This window comes from Cyprinus carpio, unplaced genomic scaffold (genome assembly GCF_018340385.1).
Source record: "Cyprinus carpio isolate SPL01 unplaced genomic scaffold, ASM1834038v1 S000006455, whole genome shotgun sequence".
Taxonomy (NCBI): domain Eukaryota; kingdom Metazoa; phylum Chordata; class Actinopteri; order Cypriniformes; family Cyprinidae; genus Cyprinus; species Cyprinus carpio.
The window spans coordinates 143,257-154,355 of record NW_024879137.1 but is presented as its reverse complement, the minus strand read 5'-3'; the positions used below and the strand labels follow the sequence as shown (position 1 = coordinate 154,355).

Here is an 11,099-nt window from a genome sequence, read left to right as displayed (position 1 = left end):
AGCTATCTGCCCGAACCATTTTTAATGACTGAATAGAATCGAGGGTCTTTTTCTGAAAATATTTTTCCAAAAGATACATAAACTTCATCTAAATATTTGAGATTGTTTGAGGTGACATGGGTGAGTCGCGTCTGCGCTGTTACAAACAAACAGGATCCTTCGCATCCATTTAAAACGAGATAAATATTTTTCGTTCTATATTTAAACATAAAGAAAGACTTTGATTAAATGTTCATCACATGTGAGAGGTGATCAAAACATTGAAGATGATACTTAAAATAAGAAACTTTTAAGATGCTGAAGTGATTGATGTGGAATAAATTATACTTTAGATGAAATGTAAGCAAAAAACCACAGGAAATGTAAGGGAAAAAAATGTTTATTTAAAGTCTTAAGATTAGGCTTTGAATTCATTATTAACACAGCCATAACATTCGGTTCGAAAAAAAGGTTAAAGGAATAACACCTCAGATCTTCTGGTCTGTAAGTACCCCCTCCTCTGAGTGGGTCTGAAACATTCATTTCAGAATGGTGTTTAACCCTGGGACGATCTGGGACGTTTTGTCTTAAAACTAAATGCGTTTTATTTTATTGGAAACATTTCATTCACGGAATGGACATCATTGTTCACAGAAAAATGTAAGCCGTATTTATTGTGACCTAAAACTATATTAAATGTTTATTTTATACATCGTGTTATATATGTAATTACAATTTATTAACTTCTTTTAAATAAGAGAAAAGTGTTTTATAAGATCAATAAGCTAAATACATGTTTAAATGTATGAAAAATTATTTGTTACGGTAATATGTTACTATGATGGCATATATTACCATTTAAAATAGAGAAAATTTTAAATCTCTCTCTTTTGATTTCTCATAAAAAATGTTGGAGATGGATCTTGTTTTACCATCGGCTGCGCTGTCTGGATCAATCGCGGCCACTGTGAATTAAGAAAAAAAAAAAAAAAACATAAATTTATAAAAAGACAAAATTAAAATACGTTCATTTTAATTTATAAAAAGAATAGTTAATACGTACTTACATGTATTAATACCGTCAAAGGCTTGCTGCTCAATATTTGAACCTGAGATAAAAAATAAAAAACCTGTTGTTTAAAACACATGAAGAGGGTTTTTATTTGCTAGATTAATGGAGCACACACACACACACACACACACACACACACACACACACACACACACACACACAGAGACAGTCTGCACACACACACACACACACACACAACATTCAACTGCCAGAGATGGCACAATTTTCACTATAACAGGATCATTTCACCCCAGACTCACCGGAGGGAGCCATTTCACCATCATATCCGTTTCACTGAGAGCAGTTAGCAACCAGGAAAATCGTGTTCATAGATGACGAACGGATAACGCGGTGGTAAAACGTTGATTTAACGGACACATAATTGTTTTTCTGAAATCCTATACTGAATTGAAGCACGGAAAAGCTAAGCGCATGTCGACAGGATATCCTCGTCTTTTCAAAATAAAAGTATTTTCAACAGGATGTCACCGTCTTTTCAACAGGATGTCGCCGTCTTTTCAAAATAAAAGTTTTTTTTTTTTTCATACAAACAGTCTGGCGGTGATTGGGACGATAGATGCGTCGATATAGTCAAATAACACATACTTTATGAATATAGTGTTAAAATATCTCTATCAGTGGTTGAAATAAAACAGCATAACATGAAGAAAATGACAGGAATGAAATGTAATATGGTTTAAAAAACGCTATAACATCGTAGACTGTAAAAATAGCATAACATACTTTGATCAATTAATAGTATTTAAATATCACTACCATAAGATAAAATAAGACAGCAAAAACTTGAAGAAATTTACAGGAATGAAATGCAATATGGTTTAAAGGCATCATATACTGTAAAAAAAAAATAGCATAAAACGCTTTGATCAATTAATAGTATTTAAAATATCGCTACCATCAGATAACATGAAATGATAAAATACTCACTTTTATCCATTGTCTTGGAGAGCGATTGTCTTGGAGAGCCGTCCGAGAAAGTTTTCTGGTTCAAGTGATCGTTTGAACGCGTCAAATTTATAAAGGTGTTCGTGAAAGAAATCGGTGTTGAGTGACCGCTGGGTGTCATCCTTGTTCTATGAATGAACTTGTTCAATAGGTGGGAAGCTGAGCAAGGGTCGGAGCGTGTCACCGTAAATTCCCGGGGAAGAGAGACGCTAGGGGGTGTACACAGGCATTAGAGGGAGAGAGAGGGAGAGAGAGAGGGGTACGAGAGATGCTAGCCGCGCACCAACCGTAATTCATAGGTGAACCGTCAGAAAACTGTCAAAAACATGGTACTCCCGCTACACAGGGTTTGAGTTTATTTTTATAAACCGTTCGTGGACACTGAGAACTCGCGCTTGCAGGGCACGCGCACTCTCTCTGTCTGTCTGACAGCGCGGAGGCTGCCTATATTCTGAGACAGGGTAAGGCCATTCAGAGAGAGTCCGAGAGATGGAGCTGCGAGCCCGTTTCTCACAAAGCTGAAGCTTCTGTCTAAAATGAGGTAGGCGGATTGGTTTCAGTATTTTTTTTTTATAACCGTTTCATTTATAACCTTTTAAAAGAATAGAATGTTTTTTTTTCAACCTTAGTTAAATTGCTTTAGATTATGTATATTATATAAAGGATAGAATATAAAGAACGGTGTCTTTTCAACTTTAGTGTGATAATTTATATTATATTATATAAAGGATAGGATGTGTTTTATATATGAATGTGAAATAACTAAAATGTTTTTTTCTACTTTAGCATGATATTCAATTATATAAAGTATAGAATGTTTTATATATAAATGTAGAACACACCGAGATCATTTATATACTGGTCATGAATGGAATGGGAGTGAGACGCACACACACACACACACACACACACACACACACACACACACACACACACACACACACACACATACACACACGCATAACCATATAACTGGGACAAAGTTCAAACAACCTAACTGGGACAAAGTTCAAACAACCGGCAGATAGCTTCTGTCAAAACCACATGATCGAAGCGTGGGGAGGGTTCGTTATACCGTAAAACTACCCGTCAAAAACCATGTGCTAGGGGCTGACCAACCGTAATTCATAGATGCACCCGCCAGAAAACTGTTAAAAACATGCTACTCCTGCATGAGATACGATGGTTTTTAATTAACAATGTCTTTAAAGATATTATGGTTTTGTTTATCTGAAACAGTCGGTTTGAGTATATTTTTTATAACCGTTTGTGGACACTGAGAACTCGCGCTTGCGGGGCACGCGCACTCTCTGTCTGTCTGACAGCGCGGAGGGTCCCTATATTCTGAGACAGGGTAAGGTCGTTCAGAGAGAGTCCGACAGATGGAGCTGCGAGCCCGTTTCTCACAAAGCTGAAGCTTCGGTCTAAAATAAGGTAGGCGGATTGGTTTCAGTATATTTTTTATAACCGTTTCATTTATAACCTTTTAAAAGGATAGAATTTTTTTTTCAACCTTAGTTAAATTGCTTAAGATTATGTATATTATATAAAGTATAGAATATAAAGAACGGTGTGTTTTCAACTTTAGTGTGATAATCTATATTATATAAAGGATAGGATGTTTTATATATGGATGTGAAATAACTAAAATGTTTTTTTTCACTTTAGCATGATAATTAATTATATAAATTATTGAATGTTTTATATATAAATGTAGAACACACCGACCCCATTTATATACTGCTCATAAAAGTAATGGGAGTGGGACGCACATACACACACATATACACACACACACACACACACACACACACATACACGCATAACCGTATAACTGGGACAAAGTTCAAACAATCTAACTGGGACAAAGTTCAAACAACCTAACTGGGACAAAGTTCAAACAACCGGCAAATAGCTTCTGTCAAAACCACATGATCGATGCGTGGGGAGGGTTCGTATACCGTAAAACTACCCGTCAAAAACCATGATTTAGAACTAACTAGGTCTTATTAAGCTTCTGTCAAAACCACATGATCGATGCCTGGGGAGGGTTCGTATACCGTAATACTACCCGTAAAAAAAACACGATTTAAAACTAACTAGGTCTTATTAAGCTTCTGTCAAAACCACATGATCGATGCCTGGGGAGGGGTCATAGGTTAACCCATGAACTCATTCCGAAAGTTCAACCCATCCATCATAAGGTCACCGGAAGTTCAACTGTCAAAAGGTCAAAGGTCAAAGTCGTAAATCATCTTGACACAAGCTGTATCATAAGCACTACTCTCAGGGTGTTTTTCTGCGAAAAATAAACCATTAAACTTCCTGCAGAGCACTTGAGTTTCCTGTGAGACTAAAATCTGAAGACAGTTCTGCTAATTTAAATGTGAGAAAGGGAACAGAGTTTGTAGAAACACTAAAATTGCCTTTCAAATTCTAAATTTTTATCTAATTTCACTACTACAACAAAAAAGTAACATTATTCAACACCTTCCCATAAATGTACTACAAAAATAAATGTGTTCACAGTAGTGATTTTAGACATGTTTTTAATTTATTCATTTTCCATATGTCAGTTACAGTTACAAATATTATAATATGCATTTAACTCTGCATTACATTCCAACAGCTTCTCAAATTGCTTCAGATTTCTGTCATTGATTGTTTTTGAGTTCCTGTAGGTTTTGCATCTGTAACATCAGGATTGTTTTTCTCCTTCTGAGCTTTTGTTTTTGTGTTATTTTACAGGAATCTGAAATGATGGAGGTGAATTACACGTTTCACTACAGAACAGTGATCAAACTCTTCATGACTGACCATAGTAACTGCATTTACATGTATTACTGTTATGATTTTATTAATAGCATTTAAATGTCCTTTTAGCAGCTTCTGAATCTCAGACTGTATTCTGTAATTTGTAACTGTAGCAAATTTGTAATAACTTTTATTTGTGGAAAGTGCCCGATTCAGGATTGTGTTTGTTAGCAGAAAGTTTCTAACTCTTCAGCAATCATCAAACGTCGACACAGTTTCTCCTCATTAATGTCTTGTGACGTCCATGGGCTGTGCGATAAGGTTAAAATTAATAAAAACCAAAACTGATAACACATCTCTATACAATAAAGCAGTTTGATATGAATTCATTGCTCAAAATTGTTAAGAAAAACAATTTAAACAATGTATCTAACTTCAGCTTTCACTCTGCTGAAAGGCCTAACCAGCCTCACTGCCCAGGAAAGAAGATAGGTTATCTCTTTACGCATCAACTTATTTTACAAAATATGTAAATAATATATAATACAATGTAATATCTACAACACTGAGTCTTCAGTCCAGTCTGAACATCACCACAGACACCATGAAAAACATTTTTTCCCCACTGATTTTACTTAAAATGATTTGATTATCATCCTTATTAAAAACGACATTGTAAAATAATATTGTGTGATAGTTTATTATGCATTAAATCGTTAATGTTCAGTTACTAGGGGTGCTCCAGGCGCGTTATCTGCTTTAGAAGACCAGGATACAATCTGATTCTGAGGTCTGCCTAAAGTCTAAAAACTAGACACCTGCCATGACTAATGTAGATGAAAATGGTAATTTGGAACACAATAGCATAGCTTTTCAAACCACTTTAAGGCTGTCACATCACGCAATACTGATGAGCATCAGTTGTACAGTAGGCTATCTATTTCACCACTGAGGCTGTCACATCACACAAGACTGATGAACATCGGCTACCTATTTTGAAATTTAAGATATTAATTTAGAGAATTGGAAATATGCCCCATCAAATTGTAGCCTAATTATATTTAAATTACATGTTAATTTGCGCATTAATTGTTCTCCAGAGTGATCAGATTGCACGCATAAACATTCTGTATTGATATGCAGATCTGTAGACCCCTTAGAGCAGCATCCGGCATGGGGAAAAGAGTCGCACACACGCCTCAATTTGTTTTTGCTCTAAATAGTTTGTCCACAAGGTGTCAACACTGGCCCGTGCCATTGTTTCACAACCGAAAAAGAAAAGGAAGAAACTCACCGACAAACGCTAATGTGCGGGGGTTATGAGATATCCGTAACTCTAGTTTAAATGATGACGTGCTATCGGTCATATCTTCTAGCGAGAAATAAAAGAAAAGAAAGACACTGTTTGTTGTCAAATGGAGTTTGAAAGGCTGCGCGTTCGACTTTCCACATACGCTGCTGGGCTGTTTCAGCAGACCAAAACGCACACAATTATGTTAAAATGTGCCGTTATGGCGAGTTACCTCGTAAACACGGTCTTAAACGAGTCCTAAATGACCCTACCAGGTCCTTCTCAAAAAAATTAGCATATTGTGAAAAAGTTCATTATTTTCCATAATGTGATGATAAAAATTAAACTTTCATATATTTTAGATTCATTGCACACCAAATGAAATATTTCAGGTCTTTTATTGTTTTAATACTGATGATTTTGGCATACAGCTCATGAAAACCCAAAATTCCTATCTCAAAATGCAATTTGCATATTTCATCCGACCAATAAAAGAAAAGTGTTTTTAATACAAAAAAAGTCAACTTTCAAATAATTATGTTCAGTTATGCACTCAATACTTGGTCGGGAATCCTTTTGCAGAAATGACTGCTTCAATGCGGCGTGGCATGGAGGCAATCAGCCTGTGGCACTGCTGAGGTGTTATGGAGGCCCAGGATCCTTTGATAGCGGCCTTAAGCTCATCCAGAGTGTTGGGACTTGCGTCTCTCAACTTTCTCTTCACAATATCCCACAGATTCTCTATGGGGTTCAGGTCAGGAGAGTTGGCAGGCCAATTGAGCACAGTAATACCATGGTCAGTAAACCATTTACCAGTGGTTTTGGCACTGTGAGCAGGTGCCAGGTCGTGCTGAAAAACCAAATCTTCATCTCCATAAAGCTTTTCAGCAGATGGAAGCATGAAGTGCTCCAAAATCTCCTGATAGCTAGCTGCATTGACCCTGCCCTTGATAAAACACAGTGGTCCAACACCAGCAGCTGACATGGCACCCCAGACCATTACTGATTGTGGGTACCTGACACTGGACTTCAGGCATTTTGGCATTTCCTTCTCCCCAGTCTTCCTCCAGACTCTGGCACCTTGATTTCCGAATGACATGCAAAATTTGCTTTCATCCGAAAAAAAAAAGTACTTTGGACCACTGAGCAACAGTCCAGTGCTGCTTCTCTTTAGCCCAGATCAGGCGCTTTGAGCAACAGTTCTGGTTAAAAAGCACACGCCTGTGCACGGTGGCTCTGGATGTTTCTACTCCAGACTCAGTCCACTGCTTCCGCAGGTCCCCCAAGGTCTGGAATCGGTCCTTCTCCGCAATCTTCCTCAGGGTCCGGTCACCTCTTCTCGTTGTGCAGCGTTTTTTGCCACACTTTTTCCTTCCCACAGACTTCCCACTGAGGTGCCTTGATACAGCACTCTGGGAACAGCCTATTCGTTCAGAAATTTCTTTTCTGTGTCTTACCCTCTCGCTTGAGGGTGTCAATGATGGCCTTCTGGACAGCAGTCAGGTCGGCAGTCTTACCCATGATTGCAGTTTTGAGTAATGAACCAGGCTGGGAGTTTTTAAAAGCCTCAGGAATCTTTTGCAGGTGTTTAGAGTTAATTAGTTGATTCAGATGATTAGGTTAATAGCTCGTTTAGAGAACCTTTTCATGATTTGCTAATTTTTTGAGATAGGAATTTTGGGTTTTCATGAGCTGTATGCCAAAATCATCAGTATTAAAACAATAAAAGACCTGAAATATTTCAGTTGGTGTGCAATGAATCTAAAATATATGAAAGTTTAATTTTTATCATTACATTATGGAAAATAATGAACTTTTTCACAATATGCTAATTTTTTGAGAAGGACCTGTATAACATTATGCTAATTTTTTGAGAAGGACCTGTATAACATTACATACATATCAGGTTTTAAAGAGATAACGCTGCTTTTAAAGTGAAACCTGGTGAAGTCTGTCATAGATGTAAATCAAAGAACAAAAGAAAATGGAGAAATCACTCCACTGCTCTAGTCGCTAATTAACTTTTGTATAAAGAATACGTTTGAATAAAGAGTATAGTTTATATTAATTTTATATTTTATACATATACAATTTATAGTTTATGTGAAGACTGTTTTAAGTAGACTTAAATTAAAAGTTGTCATCTTATTAAGTGTTAAAAAATAATGGCTTTCAATGTTGAAAGGCTATAGCTTAATTATTGGCTAAAACTGAGGGGAAATTAATTTAATAGAGATCAGTAACATTAATGGTAACAATGAAACGGCTTAGGCTACTTGGTAAAAAAAAAAAAAAATCCATTAAACCATATTTAAAATATACCATATTTATGTTATTGCTTCATTTATTTGGAGGTTCAATGTGAAATTATGATAACATTAATATATTAATATGCAATTAATCACAATTAATTAGGCTACATAAAAATTTTTATTGAATAGTTATAGCCATGTTCTAGAATCTCGTATCACATTATAAATCTTGATGTACTTAACAAGGGTAATACGGAATTTCCTGTGTAAAATCAAACAGTTTTCGCTGTTTTTAATCTCCACTTCATAATCTCCAGATGTCAGGATAAACGGGCTGGATTCAGTAGCGGATTAAACAGAGCCTTTATTAAGCAGAAGAGACAGAGCAGGTGAATGGTTGTTCCACAGTCCGCTCGAGGAATGCCGTCACCCGATCGAGAGAGGAAGAGGGCAGCGGCGACCGACATCAGCCGAAACAACGATCAGAGAGGGGTGGCCGGTGGGTTGGATCACTAACCCGAGTGACTGTTTGCTCAACAGCCGAGACCAGGGTACCAATGACAGCGTGAGGATTTCTTGAAACTGAATTCACGTGAAAGGAGGTGAGATAAACTGCTACGAGCACAGGAGCCTGATGACAAGACACAAGGTGAGTACACAGACAAACTAGAAGGTCGGAGCTATCGGTACGAGTAACAACAGTCTGACAACAAACAGAGAAACCCAGGGAACTATAAAGGGAAGACATTAGAGGTAACAGGGACCAGGTGGCAACCAATCTAGGTAACAAGCGGAGAAACAAGGAGGGCGGGGAAACAATCAAACAGACACACGCGGTGAGCTGTCAAACCATCCAAACTCACAACAAACACTCAGTAACAACCCCAAAAGGCAGGTGATTAGCCCAGAGACCCGACAGAACCCCCCCTCCCAGGGGCACCACCCGGCGCTCCAGGAAGGGGCCTACCTCGTCGCCGACGGAAGTCCTCGATCAATGAGCGGTCCAGAATGTCCCGGGATGGAACCCAGCACCTCTCCTCTGGACCATAACCCTCCCAGTCCACGAGATACTGAACCCCCCTGCCGCGGCGCCGCTCATTGAGTAATCTCCTAACCGTATAGGTAGGAGATCCATCCACAAGACGAGGGGGTGGGGGGGGGGGGGGGCGATCACAAGCAGGATTAAGGGGCGAAGAGAACACCGGTTTGACCTTAGAAACGTGAAACACCGGGTGAACCCGACCAAGAGTAGGAGGAAGCTTGAGTCTGATCGCCACCGGATTAACCACCTTGGTGATGCGGAACGGCCCAATGAATCTGGGCGCCAGTTTACGAGAAGGCGCCCGGAGAGGCAGATCCTTGGTAGAAAGCCAAACCCGCTGACCACACACATAGGCAGGAGGAGAGGACCGGCGACGATCGGCTGCGGTCTTGGTTCGGCCAGAGGCTTGGACCAAGACCCTCCTGACTTTCTCCCAGGTGCGACGGCAGCGCTGGACGAAAGCCAGGGCGGACGGAACCGCTGCATCGGGTTCCTGTGAAGGGAACAGAGGTGGGTTATAACCAACAGCACACTCAAAGGGAGACATACCTGCCGCGGCCACAGGAAGGGTGTTATGAGCGTATTCTACCCAGGAGAGCTGTTGGCACCAGGAACTCGGATTGTTGGATGTCAGACAGTGGAGCATTCTTCCTAGATCCTGGTTGGCCCGCTCGCACTGCCCATGGGTCTGGGGATGGAAACCTGATGACAGACTCGCAGAGGCCCCAATCTGTCTGCAAAATTCCCTCCAGAACCGGGAGACAAAACTGGGGACCCCTATCTGAAACTACATCCACCGGCAAACCATGGAGACGGAAGACGTGATCCACCACCAGTTGGGGGCGGTCTCCCGGGGGGAGGGCAGTTTGGGCAGGGGAATGAAATGAACTGCTTTGGAAAAGCGATCCACCACCGTGAGAATCACAGTGTTACCCTTCAACGGAGGAAGCCCAGAGACAAAATCAAGGGCAATGTGTGACCAAGGGCGGGAAGGGATAGGGAGAGGATTGAGCAGACCATCAGGAGGGCGATTCACAGGCTTACATTGGGCACATGTGGGGCAGGCCAACACGAACTGTCTAACATCCTCGGCCATAGTAGGCCACCAAAAGCGCTGTCGGATGGCAAACAACGTTCTCCGAATACCTGGATGGCAGACCAACCTGGATGCGTGACCCCACTGAAGGACCTCAGAGCGCAGCAGCAGCCGGCACCGGCAGCCTGCCCGCCGGGCACTCTCCCGGCACTTGCACCCCTCGACCGGCCTCCTCAACTCGCTGCTCGATACCCCACGAAAGGGCTCCGACCACCACCCCTTCAGGAAGGATAGCTTCGGCCGCAAGCTCCCCCTCGGGGGCCCCGAACAGGCGAGAGAGAGCATCGGGTTTGACGTTCTTGGATCCCGGCCGGTACGAGAGGGTGAAGTTGAATCGGCCAAAGAAGAGCGCCCAGCGAGCCTGACGCGAGCTCAGCCTCTTGGCCGAACGGATGTATTCAAGGTTCTTGTGATCCGTCCAGACCAAGAAGGGCTGCGCCGACCCCTCCAACCAGTGACGCCACTCCCCCAAAGCCAATCTCACCGCCAACAGCTCTCGATTGCCAATGTCATAGTTACGTTTGCAGGGATGAGACGACGAGAGAAGAACGCACACAGGTGCACCTTCCCGTCATGGAGGGAACGCTGAGATAGAACTGCGCCAATCCCAACATCCGAAGCATCAACCTCGACAATGAACTGGGCCT

At 40.8% G+C, this 11,099-nt stretch overlaps 1 long non-coding RNA gene across 1 annotated transcript; it reads right to left on the bottom strand.

Moving 5' to 3' along the window:
* Positions 1 to 874: 874 nt before the first annotated feature.
* On the bottom strand, positions 875 to 1,424 carry LOC122143576. Its single transcript, XR_006159232.1, has 3 exons — positions 1,312 to 1,424; positions 1,047 to 1,088; positions 875 to 944 (listed from the first exon to the last, which is right to left on the bottom strand). It is a non-coding gene; the product is annotated as an uncharacterized LOC122143576 (long non-coding RNA).
* Between the last annotated feature and the right edge of the window lie 9,675 nt (positions 1,425 to 11,099).